Consider the following 13458-nt stretch of genomic DNA (forward strand, 5'->3'; position numbering starts at 1 on the left):
TCCTTAAAGAGCTCTCTAGGGATTAGAAGGATCGCCTCCCCCGAACAAGCAAATTTATAGCACTGCTTTTGCTATAAAAAGACTCAAGTTCAGTAGAACTCCACATCTTCAAATACTGATATTTTAGTGTTCACTGTTTTTGACATCTGCTAAAAACCTTTTTGTCTAGGCAAGACATATAATTGTATTACGTACCTGTTTTTAAAATTCATTGGTTGTCTCTAATTGCAATATACCTATGCAGTGCTTGGAATGAATTAGTTCAGTTTAAGAAATTTAACTGCATTGGTTCAAAAATTAGTTCAAAAATATACTACACCTGATAATTGCCTGGTGAACTGAACAAGTTTGTCTGGGGGTAAAACTTTGACAAACTTCATAAAATTATTGGCCTAAAGCCTGGATAAATGAAAAAAGGCTTTACAAATTTCCTGAGTGCAGGTAAAGAGGAGAACATCCTGATTTCCCCTGAGAGAGAGTTCCATAGCCACACTACCACCACTGAGAACGTCCTATCTTAGGTCCCCATTCTTCATCCTACAGCTGTTGAGAAGAACATGTGCAGTCCTCAAACTGCAAATTTCTGACCAGTACCTTCTTTTAAGTACCTGGATTGCAAGATATTTAGGGCTTTGTTAACTGGGCTTGGTAGCTCACAGGCAGCCAGTGCAAAGTTGAAATATATATACATCAAGGAAGATATATGCTGGAGAAGTGAAGAGCTAGAGAATGCAGCCTTCAATAAGGCTAAAACAACCAAAAACAACCAAGAAGATCCATAAATGGAATTGTGTTGCAGATAGCATTTGATGGGATGGGGCATGTCGTTCTCCATAAATGATGTCAAGTACTGTCATGAGACGATTGTGACCTTTGCCCAACCACATTACATATAGTACTTGAAGCTGCAGTGGTCCCTCAGCATTTCCCCAGAACAATATATTGTGAGTCAAGTGCTCAGAGAATGCAATACCCACCAGATGGCCATGCTTCTTCAAAGGAAAACATGCAACAATTGAGCAATGACACTCCTTTTAAAAAAGGACCAACTCAAGAAGCTCTTTGACAGTTTTTATAAGCAAGCAGCTCAGCTGATTAGCATCTCAAATGCACAGTGCAGTGACTAGAATGTCAGGAAGGAAGTCTTGAGAAACTTTTGAAACAGCTGATAAATTTTCCCAAACCTTAAGATTTGCCTGCTTTCCTTATGAAAAACCAACAAGGGTGTGGCATGGCAAGAACTGTTTGCAAATTCTAGTTCCAAATCCAGAGTTCAACACAAGTACCTCAGGTATGGATGACATTGATGCTTTCCGTCATCCATCACCATATAAAGAGTCTTCAGAAAAGCTTGCTCGCTATATTGTGACATTTTGGTCTTAATTCCCAAGTATTGGCTGACTATGAGTTTTGGAATTTCACAGGATTATTTCATACATTATGCATATCTGAGTCAGCCATTGAGCCAGCCAAACCTGGGCTGTACCGGTAAAGAATGTACTTGTATGATATGTGTGTGTTTGTTGCATTCACAGGACCACTGGCATTCCAGTACACCAATGCCAGTGTACTGGAAGAAGCAAAGATCACCCGTGTCAAAGCAATGATTCTTCAACATCAACTTCGTTGGACTGGTCATGTTGTGTTGATGCCTGATTAATGTCTTCCATTAATGAAGGAGCGTCTCCACCCCCATCGTTCTGCCCGGACACTGAGGTCCAGCGCCGAGGGCCTTCTGGCGGTTCCCTCATTGCGAGAAGCGAAGCTACAGGGAACCAAGGAGAGGGCCTTCTCGGTAGTGGCGCCCGCCCTGTGGAACGCCCTTCCAGCAGATGTCAAAGCGATAAACAACTACCTGACATTCAGAAGACATCTTAAGGCGGCCCTATTCAGGGAAGCTTTTAATGTATGATATTTTAGTGTTTTTTGGTTTCTGTGGAAGCCGCCCAGAGTGGCTGGGGAAACCCAGCCAGATGGGCAGGGTACAAATAATAAATTATTATTATTATTATTATTCCAAAGCAACTACTGTACTCTATTCAGAACTTAAAAATGGAAAGCATAATGCTGGTGGTCAACAAAAGAGGTTTAAAGACTATCTCAAGGCAAATCTTTAAAAATGTAGTATAAACACTGACAACTGGGAAACACTGGCCTGCGAGAACAGTCTTTACCAAAGGTGTCATGGGCTTTGAAGACGCTCGAACTCAGGACGAAAGGGAGAAATGAGCTAAGAGGAAGGCACGCTTGGCAAACCCTCACCATGATCAGCTCCCACCCGGAAACCTACGTCCCCACTGTGGAAGGACGTGTGGATCCAGAACTGGCCTCCACAGTCACTTAGGACTCACTGTTTAAACTGTGTTTATGGAAAACAATCTTACTCGGCTACGAGTGATTGCCAAAGAAGAAGAAAGCAAGCAAAAATCACAGTGGTGTGTGCATATTGATAAATCTTGCACATTCTTCAGGTAGGGGAATAATGCACATCCTCAATATCCAGCAATGAATGTGCTTCGTTTCTCTTCCAGGCAACGCTGGCCCACCCATGAGGCAACATGAGGCGACTGCCTCAGGTGGCACAGTATCTACAGGGGCAGCAGACCCCGATATTGTAGATCTTTATTCCCCTCCCTTGTTCCTGGTGTAGCTCTTCAGTTACCCCTTCTTCACCTCAGATGCCGAATTCTCTTGCTTCCAGGCCTCCATCAGAAAAGAGAACCGCACAGTATGCTAATTTGCGGAGGGGCCTGAAGATGGATGGCTAAGCGGCCTCCTCTTGGCCCGCTATCAATCGGAAGCAGACGATGCTGAGGCACATGAGTCCCACTCGGGCCTGTGAACCATTCCACAAGCTCTATTGTTCGGCAGAAAAAGGAAAAAAGAAAAGCCTTTCAAAGGAGCTTGTAAACAGCGGCTCCGCCCAGCAAACAAAGCCGCCCTGTAGCAAAACGTTATCTCGGCGATAAGGAGCTGGTCGCCCCCGTCAGAAGCCCCCACCCCGCACGGCCCTTCCCGGGAAGGCTAGGTGCCAGCGAGCGCGGGGTAGGGGGGCCAAGGGAGGACTGGCGCGCGCAGGGATTTTAAGACGTGGAGGCAATTTTAAGGCACAGGCCTCTCTCTTCTTTAATAAAAACATGAGTCAGCGGCTGGCGTGGGCAGCGGATTTTCTAAACATCCCCTCATATCCTGAGAAAGGGGAGAGCAGAGAGAGGAGGGAAAAGGCGGGAGGGGCGGAGAGGGGAGAGAGAGGCCAGAATCGAAAGGAGGCGCGTTCACACGCACACACAAACAGCAGCGTGTGAGGGAAGTTTCACGGTCTAATTCGTAGAAAGTCCAGTCATGAATTAAAACGCGCACGCTTTTGGCTCCTCTTGTTTTTATTTTGCTTGGCGCCTGGAGCTTTCCCAGAGGCTCCCCTCGCCCTCTCCCGCCCAAATTCGGCGACTGAAGTTCTGCTGGTGTCTGTCTCCTCGTACCCCACCTTGGGGCCGACGGAGGTGTTTGTTGAAGCTTCTTTGCGTCTTCCCTCTGTCTTTCCCAACAAGAAAGAAGACTCAGCCTTATTCCCCTGCCCTACATCTTTCTTTGCGAGAGTGGACCCAAAAGTTTGAGCCAAGTAGAAGTTCAAACACGCGCGCACACCATTCGTGGCATCTTTTTTCTGAAGGAAAAGAGAAAAAAGGCTCCGGAGCTGCGAGAAAGCCGCGGAGCCTTGGATGCTGGCGAATGCTCTGGCGGGTAATAAAATGCGCTAGAGGCACCAGCAAGGCAGCCGGCGCGCTGGACAGCGGGGACACCCCACCCCCACCATCGCCCAGTCCCGCCTCTCCGGGCTGCAGACGACTCTCCCTCCCCTCAGGCTCTGCAAAGGGCTGCGCAGCTCAGCCGAAGGAAGCTGGGGTCGCGTACTCAAAGCAACGGGGGGAACTTCAGGAGAAGGATAAAAGAGAGAGGTGAAAGTCCCCGCAAGTTCTGGGCGCGATCTGGCGAAAGCCGTCCTGCCCCCTCTGCGAAGTAAGGTAAGCGCTAAGCGGTCTCTCTCCTTCGCTCCCAGCAGCTCGCCTCCTTTTCGCTTTTCCAGTCTGCGAATGGAAACTCTCCTTTAACAAATCCAGATGTGGAGAGCCCGCAGCCTTGTTCCTTTTCCCCATGACAAGTTTCCAAAAGGCCAAACCCAGCCAGTTTCCTTTGCAGACGCCTGGATCCTTCGCCTGCATCTTCCGCTTTCTTTCTCCGCTGCTTTCCCAAGGCGCCGGGCAGAGGGGATGCGGTGCAGGACCTCCCCACCGCCCCCTTTGCTGCTTCAGGGGGGCTGCCTCTTGCAAGAGGGCCGGAAAGGAGCTGAACCCCTCAGCCCAGCCGTCACAAGGAAGACGGTTCCGGGGATTGAAATGGGGCTGTCTCCTTGCCTAGCCTCCTCCTTCCCACCCCAAACTCCTGGGATGCCCCTCTATGGACGAACTGTTCTCAGCATCCTGCAGGCTCCAGAGTAGAGCCGGGTGGGGAGGAGGAAGCCTGTTGCTTCTTGCAAGGTCTGGTAAGGAGAGGCAGCAGTGCTCCTGCATCTCCCTCGCTGTGCTGTGTGTTGCCCATCTATCTATCTGTGCAAAGGATCTAAGTTAGTTCTAAGCTATGGGATGCACAAAGTGCTATTATTGGGTCTGTCTTTTTTCTTTAATCAGCAGAAAGAGAATGCCTGTGATCCTGATGCCTGAAAATAACTTTCTGATGCTCAAAACTTCTTGGAGCTTAGATTCCTGGGGTGGATGATGGATTGATTGGACAGAGAAGGAGAATCTTTCCCCATGACTGCCACTCTAACATTCACAAGGAACATCTGTCTTGCATCAGAAGAGGCTGTTTGTCTGTTGAAAGATTAGATTCTAACCCATGTCTGGGGTTAGAACTGTTTATCATTGAAGAGTTGCAGAGGGGCTGCAGCTCACCATTGGCAGGAACTCCCCAAAACCTGTAGGTGGGAGGGTCAGCAGATGTCAGTTGGACTAGTAGTGCACAATCAAAACGTGGTTAAGTGCTGATTTGGACACTTTGTTTACTAGCTGGAAAGATAACAAACAAATTTCTTACACACCCTTTCACACAAGAGCAAAAGCACCAAGCACTTTAAAAGATCTTAAGCAAAGTAGAAAGGAGGGACTCTGCTGCGCTTGATGTTACCTGCATTGGCAGAGAGTTTGCCTGGATGTTCCAATGCTGCACCAAATGTTACTATTACCTTTATGCTAAAAGCTGGCAAAGCCATTGGTCAATAACATTCCCCTCCCCAAATAACAATAGGTTGTTTCAATCAGTAGAAGAGCTCCTTTGGGAGGAAGGGTGGGAAACAAATTTAATAAATAAATGGATAGGTTTCCTTCACTATATCCTGCTTTTGGTGACTTTTCATAACCACAAGTCTACCTGAAACTGATTGGCACCTCCTTCGTAACCACAAAATGTTCTATCACGCTTTGTGTCTGTCTTGTTTTCTGTTCTAGCAACAGCTAAAATACTTCTAAAAGCCTCTCACTTATGCCAATATGATTTTCTATGCCTACAAAATCTAATAAACTTATATATAGGCATATATGTTGGTGCAAAATGAATAAAACCCATTCTTGTGCACTCTGGAAGTATCTCGCCATGGTCTCTAGGCAGAAAAGTATTCCATGTTACTTGCTTCTTAAGCTTTCCTTCCTTCCTTCTCTATTTTCAGAGGAACCATGACTCTATCTATGGTTCCTTCCAGACAGTTCTTATACATGGGACTAAAATTCCACTAAATGAACTCACACACTGGTGCTTATTAAGGTGTAAAACAGATATACTGTGCAGTAAGAGACATCACCTGTTGCTGTCATACCTTGCATCTCTGTGCCAGGAACTAAACTACTTTAAGTTTTAGGGGATAGGCTGTAGCTCGGTGGTACAGCACACGTTTTAAATGTGAAAGGCGTCAGGATCAGTTCCTGATATCTTTAGATAGTGCTGGACTCCTGACCCCAAACCCTGCTTTCCAAAGGGCCAGTGAGCGTTGTCGAAACTGAGCTAGATGGACCAATAGCCTGACTTGCTGTATAAGGCAGCTTCCTATGCCCTTTTGCGAGTCCCCCTTCTTATTTATTTCTGCTGCAGCCACTAGAAAAATGCCATATACTTCTTATATTATTGTTACTCAAAAGAAGGTTTGGACTAGAGTTCTAATAATTCGCAATTGCGCATCTCTACAACCCAACACTGATGTAGATACTGTAGACAACTTGCTTCTGCTTAGCGTGATCATTTTTACTGTTTTCACAGTCAACAATCCAAAAGCTATGTTTTTACTGAGCACCGGTAAATTGACCGACGATTTGCAACTATTGTTACCACATATGCTTATCACTGTTTGATAAGCGCGTTCATTGTGATCCTTACTGGAAGCAGAGTTTCTGTTGTGACTTTCTTGAGTGCCTACACTGTCATTTCATTATACAGTAATGTTACAATCATAACAATATGGTGAGGTTCTCTACTTAAAAAATAATTTTGGAAGGGACAGTAAGGACCATCTAGTCCAACTCCCTGTGATGTAAAGATATGCAGCTGTCTCATGTGGGGATCAAACCTACAACCTTGCTGTTATCAGCACCACACTCTAACCAACTGAGCTATCCACTTGGATTGGGCTATTCCCATCCAGCAGTGCTGTGCCCTTGACAAAATATCATGCAAGTATGTTAATACTACTCATGCTAAGGACCCAGCATATGTTTTGCCAACTACCCATATTATATATTTACATGCATAGAGAGTCACGTCTCTGAATACTAGCTACTGGGGATCCTAAATGGAGAGTGCTGGAGGAGATGAAGAGCGCCAGATCTATTCATTGATGAACCTCTTGTCTATCTATTGAGAAACAACAGAGAAGCAGACCTGGAATATTAGTTTCTCAGAGGCCAAGCTTACCCAGGACTCATTGCTGCTCAGTCGACTGAGCTACGAGAAATGGTTAACCCATTCTCTGATACTACTTGTATACATTTATTTATTCATTTGGAGTATTTAATTTGCCCCTCCTGGAAAAATTCATGTGTATGCCCATGAATGGTATGTATGTGGATGCATTTTAAATTGGACTTCTTGTGTGAAAGGTATGTAGCATGGACAAAAAATGCACAACTAACACATATTTGCATACACAAAACCTTTGCTGTATCAGAACCCAATCAATCTATATACAGATGATCAGCACTATCAACTGACAGTGATTATCACAAGTTTTGAGGATGGAGAGAAAAACTGATTGTAGCATCTGTTTCCCATTTTACACTTAAGGACAACCATCACAGACAGTGCTATACATCTGTTCAAAGGGCAGATCTTCATGCATAGCAACATCTCTGGATGATGACCTGAGTGATCAAAGTACTGAAACAGCCTCTAGTATTAATGTTTCAGCATGTTTATCACTCTCTTCAGAAATGGCATCTTTCTTTCTTTTTTAAAAAAGGTTTCTTTTAAAAATAATACTTCAAAACTGCTTGCCACATTTCAAATGAAAAACTGCCCACCACTATATGCTGTTGTATGATAGTATCAGCACATTCAGTACCATTTTGTTCTTGCATCAATAATTCATTAGTTCGTAAAACGTGTATCCTACTTTTTTCTGACTATATCACAACCAAGAAATACCATAATAGTGCCATCTGTGACAATGGCTGTCAATCACAATAATAATACCAGCAATGACAGCACAATGCAGTGAAAATTGGAATAGATATTCACACTTAATGGCTTTTTTAAAAAATAAAAGGGTGTTTCACCCTACTCTTCCAGCACATGAGTTATTCCAGATTAATTAGCGCAAAATTTTAGGATGTGGATTTGTGTGTGGTGTGGGGCTGTTTATTAGTATTCACACAATGCTTTTCTTCTATATGTGAACCATCTTGACCCAAATGCCCAAGCTGTAATAGGAAAACTCATGATAATAGATATGGCCAGAAACATTACCTGTGGCAATACAGTTTTCTGCCATGCTGACAGCAGGATGTGCCACAGTTGCTGAGTGATAGGACAGTTTACACATTACTTTTCTCCATGCAAATATGTTTTCTTCACAACAAGAAGAAAATTATTTGTTTCCAAGAGTTGTTTCCCAAATGAATAGATTGTACACTGTAGTACCATTGACTTCTTCCATTTCCTTTGACTCTGGTGTAAAAGGACATGTGGTTCCCACTAACCCCCCCCCCTTTCACAAAACATCCAGGGCGAGCTGTGACTCTGTGACCTGGGAATTGCGGTTTGTGTCCTTTATTCCTGTTACAGTTTCTCAGAATGTTCTCATTGATTTTAATGGAAGAAGGCTTTGTTAAAACTTTGGAATTATTTTGGGTTAACTTATTCCAACTCAAAAAAGTGAGGCAGAGGTTGGAGTTAAAATGCTGCTGGGAGTTTAATTCCATTTAAAGAGAGAGAAATCCCAAACAGAATATTTTTGATAGGAACATCATGAGCTGTGCATTGTTTCCTGAGATGCTGAAACAGCTCTAGAGAACCTTTTTGAACTGATGGATAAACAGGGCATAGTCTCCAAATATATATATCAGTGTAGCAATTGTTGCAATTGATAGACTTATCTTAGTAGAACTCATAAATCATAGGCCTCTTCTCTTATTCTCCTCTTCCTCACATTGCTAACCTCTCTGCTGACACTAAGCAATCCAAAGAGCCATTTCTAAAAGTCTACCACCACCCAGACATCTGGTATAGTGCAAGTAGCTGGTAGCTAGAAGAGAACATTGCAAAAGCTCTTCTGCATAATTTGAAATGCTTATGGGTGGGCATGGGGACTTGAATCCCATCCATTGTTTACACATGTCTGTTCAAGATGCAATAGTGCTGAAAGGTGTTCAGGGGTCTCTGGTAGTAATGCTCCTGGGATATAAAGCTCCATTTCAATGTCAATCTTCTAATCAGGCCTTGATTTGTGTCCCTACTCCATGTGAACTACTGTCACAACTAGAAGTAAAGCCTCTGTATCAGTTGCTTGAAGGTAATGGGGGAAAACTCTGTCCAGAAGTGTGTAGTGCCTTCTCACGGGCCTTTTGGGGTGGGGGGTGGGGGTGGGGTTGCAATACATATCATTTTCATGGACATATAGTCTTGTTTGTTCATTTTTTTAATTGGGCACTATTTTATGCTTGTTTTTTGGGGGGAGGGGTGGAAGCCACTTTGGAAACACAGCATTCAAATGTTTGGAATGAATAGGTAAAGGTAAAGGGACCCCTGACCATTTGGTCCAGTTGTGACCGACTCTGGGGTTGCGGCACTCATCTCGCTTTATTGGCCGAGGGAGCCAGCGTACAGCTTCCAGGTCATGTGGCCAGCATGACTAAGCCGCTTCTGGCAAACCAGAACAGCACACGGAAACGCCGTTTACCTTCCCGCCGGAGCGGTACCTATTTATCTACTTGCACTTTGATGTGCTTTCGAACTGCTAGGTTGGAATGAATAAACAACCATCTTTCTTTCAAATATGTTTTATTTTTATTTGTTGTAAACTGCTTAGAGGTTTTTTTTTTATTACAATCAAGCAGTGTTTCAATTTTGTGAAATGAAATGAACATGAAACAACTAGCTATATAGATAAATTGCTCTCACTGTGGCCCCATGACATGTTTTTTTTTGGGGGGGGGAAATAGAGCAAGGGAAACAATAGTTTCATTACAAACAAAGGAAGAACCTTTTCAAGAACTGATCTTTTCATTAGAGAAAAAAAAGCAGAATAGATAGCAAACATCATCCTAACAATGCAGTTATCTTCTACTCTCCTCAAATTTCCTGGACTAGGATAAGAGATCAGGATGACTCAAAAAAGTTTTCTGTCAGCATTGTTTACATCATTTGCTCCAATAAAGAACTGTCCTACTTGCTCAGTGTTTGTAGTGAAAGTTTGCATTCATAAAAAATCTAATAATAAAATGCCACAGAAGCTGCCTAGTCATAGGATCAGTGCTCTTGCAAACCATCCAAAGAAAAATGGCAAATTCATAATACATTTCAAAATAGCACAGGGCCATAATTCTAAAATACATTTTATTATCTGTATCTCACACTGTGATGTTAACAAGCAGGTTTTCAATTTAATAATAATAATAATAATAATAATAATAATAATAATAATAATAATAATACCCCACCCATGTGGCTGGGTTGCCCCACTGTTCTAATTCATCCTCAAGAGCCACACACACACACACTTATTTATAATATTGTTTTAAAGTTATATTTATTTGCACTTGAAAGCTAAAGTAAAAGTTGTGCATTTCACGAAACATGTTTAGTTTGCACAGTTTGGCCAAATACAGATTTTTATGGACGGCCTTTTTTATTCTTTCCAAGAACGCATAATATTTTTGCAAGGTCTGAGATGGTAAAGGAGAAAACCAAACTGAAACATCCATTGGACTGGGAAATGGTAGTGACAAAGGAGCAATGAATGAAGGAATGTGTGCTATTTTTCCATATTTGAATATTATTATACTTGAGGAACATGTATGGAGGATGATCTTGCAAGTAATGGGACAATAAGATCACAAGATTCCATAGGGCAGCATCCAAGTAATTTGTCTCATCAATGCAAGGATTTCTCCTTGTGCAAAGAAACCCTTCCCTTTGTGTGCCCCCCACACAACACAAATCTTCTCTGAGCAGTACAGCTTCCCTCCTGCACTCCACTCCATCCCCATGTATGCTGCTTACTTCGCCCCTGGCATCAGTGCCAGCTTCACCTTCCATCCTGGTGCCACCTCCCTTGTTGGATCAATGTCTTAGCTTGCTTAGCCATGTATGGCACCTGCTGCAAAAGAGAAGACCTGAGTTTGAGGCTATCACCCAGGGGAAACCAGGGCATTTCTGTCCCTAGGAGAAAAATAATTCTGGAAGATAATCCTAGAAGTTCCCAGTGGGATGGAATAGGTACTAATTGCTGATTTTTTTTCAATACCTCACCATAACCTGGCTTCCATGCTTGGATAAGCCTTTCTTGCATCTGCTTGTTTAGCAGAAAACTATGGCCAGCAGATAGACTGCAAGCTCAACAGGGCTAGTCATTGGTACAGGGCCACTTTTCTGAGCACTACCTTCTTTTTCTTGGTGTTTGCAGTATTTTAAGGAGCTGTGACTAAATTCTTAATGCTACCGAGAAACAGTAATTGGCACCAATTAAATTGCTACATTCATGTTTGAATTGCTTTAACTGGCGAGACACACTGTCTTATTTATACTGAAAGTATGTTTGCTTTGTGGTTTGCTCTGAATCAGGACCAGGAGAAACTAAACCATCTTGAGCCTCTTTCTCTGAAGGCATATTCTCCCTTTGCAAGCTGGATGCCACCTCAGTTCCAGAGTACTGATTTATTCATTTATTTTTGCCTCCAACAAGCTGTAAAATAGAATACCTGCTTGTCTGAGGCTTGTGCATTCTCTCTCTCTCTCTCTCTCTCTCTCTCTGTGTGTGTGTGTGTGTGTGTGTGCTGTCCCTCTTTCTTAAAGTACTGCAGATTTCCCCCTTCCAAACTTGGGAATTTTCCAATACATAGTTGCAGCTAAGAGAAGAATTCTTTCAAGATGGGGAAATCAGGGCATTAACTCTTCAGTACTCATAGATCCAAAAATCAGATCTTGATTCAAATGCTCAAAGTACAAGTACATGAGAAGAGCCCCGCCAGATCAGACCAAAGCCCAATCTAGCCCAGTATTCTGTCCCCACAATAGCACACCAAATGCCTATGGGAAACTCCCATGCTGTTTAATAGTTGGGATTGTGTACTAGGAGATTTGTGTCATCATTATGAGACCCAGTTCTGTTTCACTGTGATATCTGAATCAGGACTGGGCCAGTGTCTGCATGCAGTGCAGGCCTGGATGTGGGCTGAAACTGAAACTGAAATCTGATATGACAGAGGTCCTGCAACCAGTGGTTCTACTTTCCAGGGCAAAGGTCAGTTACCTGTTCTGGATGGGGTTGCATTCCCTCTGAAGGAATAGGTATGTATTCTGGAAGCACTATGTTGGGCTGCTTGGTCCAGAAGCAGTAGCTAGTGCAAAATGCAGCAACATGGCTTGTGGCCAGGATTGCCTTGTTATGTATCAGCACATAACATCATTGCTGAGGGAACTGCTAAAATGCTATTGCTCCAAGCCTAAGATTGGTCTGAGCTTAATATTTTATTGTTCGTGTACATAAAGCCCTAAAGAACTTTGGGCCAAGATAGCTGAGGTACCATGATACAGTGGTGCCCTGCAAGACAAATGCCTCGCAAGACGGAAAACTCGCTAGACGAAAGAGTTTTCCGTTTTGGAGGTGCTTCGCAAAATGAATCTCCTATGGGCTTGCTTCGCAAGACGAAAATGTCTTGCGAGTTCCTGCGGGTTTTTTTTTCTTCCCCCCCTTTTTCTAAGCCGCTAAGCCGCTTATCAGCTGATCCGATAAGCTGATAAGATGCTAAAAGCCGCTAATAGCGCTAATCCACTAATCTGTCAATGGGCTTGCTTCGCAAGACGAAAAAACCGCTAGACGAAGAGAATCACAGAATGGATTCTTTTCGTCTTGCGAGGCACCACTGTATACCTGCCTGTTCAATGCAGTTACATGTGCAGGTCTTTCTTGAAGTGCTGCATGAGGCCAGAGGTACATTCCATGGCAGTTTAGACTAGGGCCTTTAACACAGCAGTACCTGCCCTGCGCAACACACAGCCCATTGCAACTCCAATAATATTGATAACAGTTTGTCAGGTGCTAAAAAGTGCATTATTTTTACAGGCTTCCCCACAAGGATGTTTATTCGCATGAAGTAGCTGGATGCTTTTTAAGAACAGTTTCACCTGTTTCTAGTTGTTCTGTTTTTATTGTTGTATGCTGATGTACTATGATGATGATGCAAAGTGGGCTTATAAATATACCTAATAAACAAACAAGACCACAATTTATGAGTGCAACTTGAGCACAAGAGCACTCGCTCCACTTGCACTCCCCTGTAGCTGGTATTCAGAGACATACTGCTCTCTGACTGTAAGTATATACTAGAGGTAGTTGGTAAAGATGCACTTTTTTAGTGTTGAGAAAGAAAGGAGACTTGAGATTTGGTAAGCACTGAGAGTTAGATTTGTTTGTTTGTTTGCTTGCTTGCTTGCTTGTTTACTCCAAGGATGTCAGATTAGGAGGTCAAAAATAAGATATATTGCAGGGCTATGATGTCTGTGCTACCAGCTGAAGAAGAATGCAAATCACAGTGGTCTAGCTTTTTTCCTTATTATTATTTCCATACTGAGACAGTTAAGAAAAAGACTATAAGACACTAAAGCACAACACACCAAGCTTCTAGTTCCATGCTAGATGACAGAATGACTGTGACCTGATTCAGTAACTATGCCTATTAGCACAGAAAAAAAGAGTATTTC

General features: G+C 43.2%; 1 protein-coding gene across 1 annotated transcript in view; it reads left to right on the forward strand.

The window, feature by feature from the left end:
- The first annotated feature begins 3297 nt into the window (after window positions 1-3297).
- PDGFRB (platelet derived growth factor receptor beta) overlaps window positions 3298-13458 on the forward strand; it is a 79691-nt gene continuing 69530 nt past the window's right edge. Inside the window, exon 1 of the mRNA XM_081180740.1 lies at window positions 3298-4022. The gene's annotated coding sequence lies outside the window, so the exon portion shown is untranslated. The remainder of the gene's footprint in view (window positions 4023-13458) is intronic.

The sequence above is a fragment of the Podarcis bocagei genome (assembly GCF_964188305.1).
Source record: "Podarcis bocagei genome assembly, chromosome: 2".
In the NCBI taxonomy this organism is placed as follows: Eukaryota; Metazoa; Chordata; class Lepidosauria; order Squamata; family Lacertidae; genus Podarcis; species Podarcis bocagei.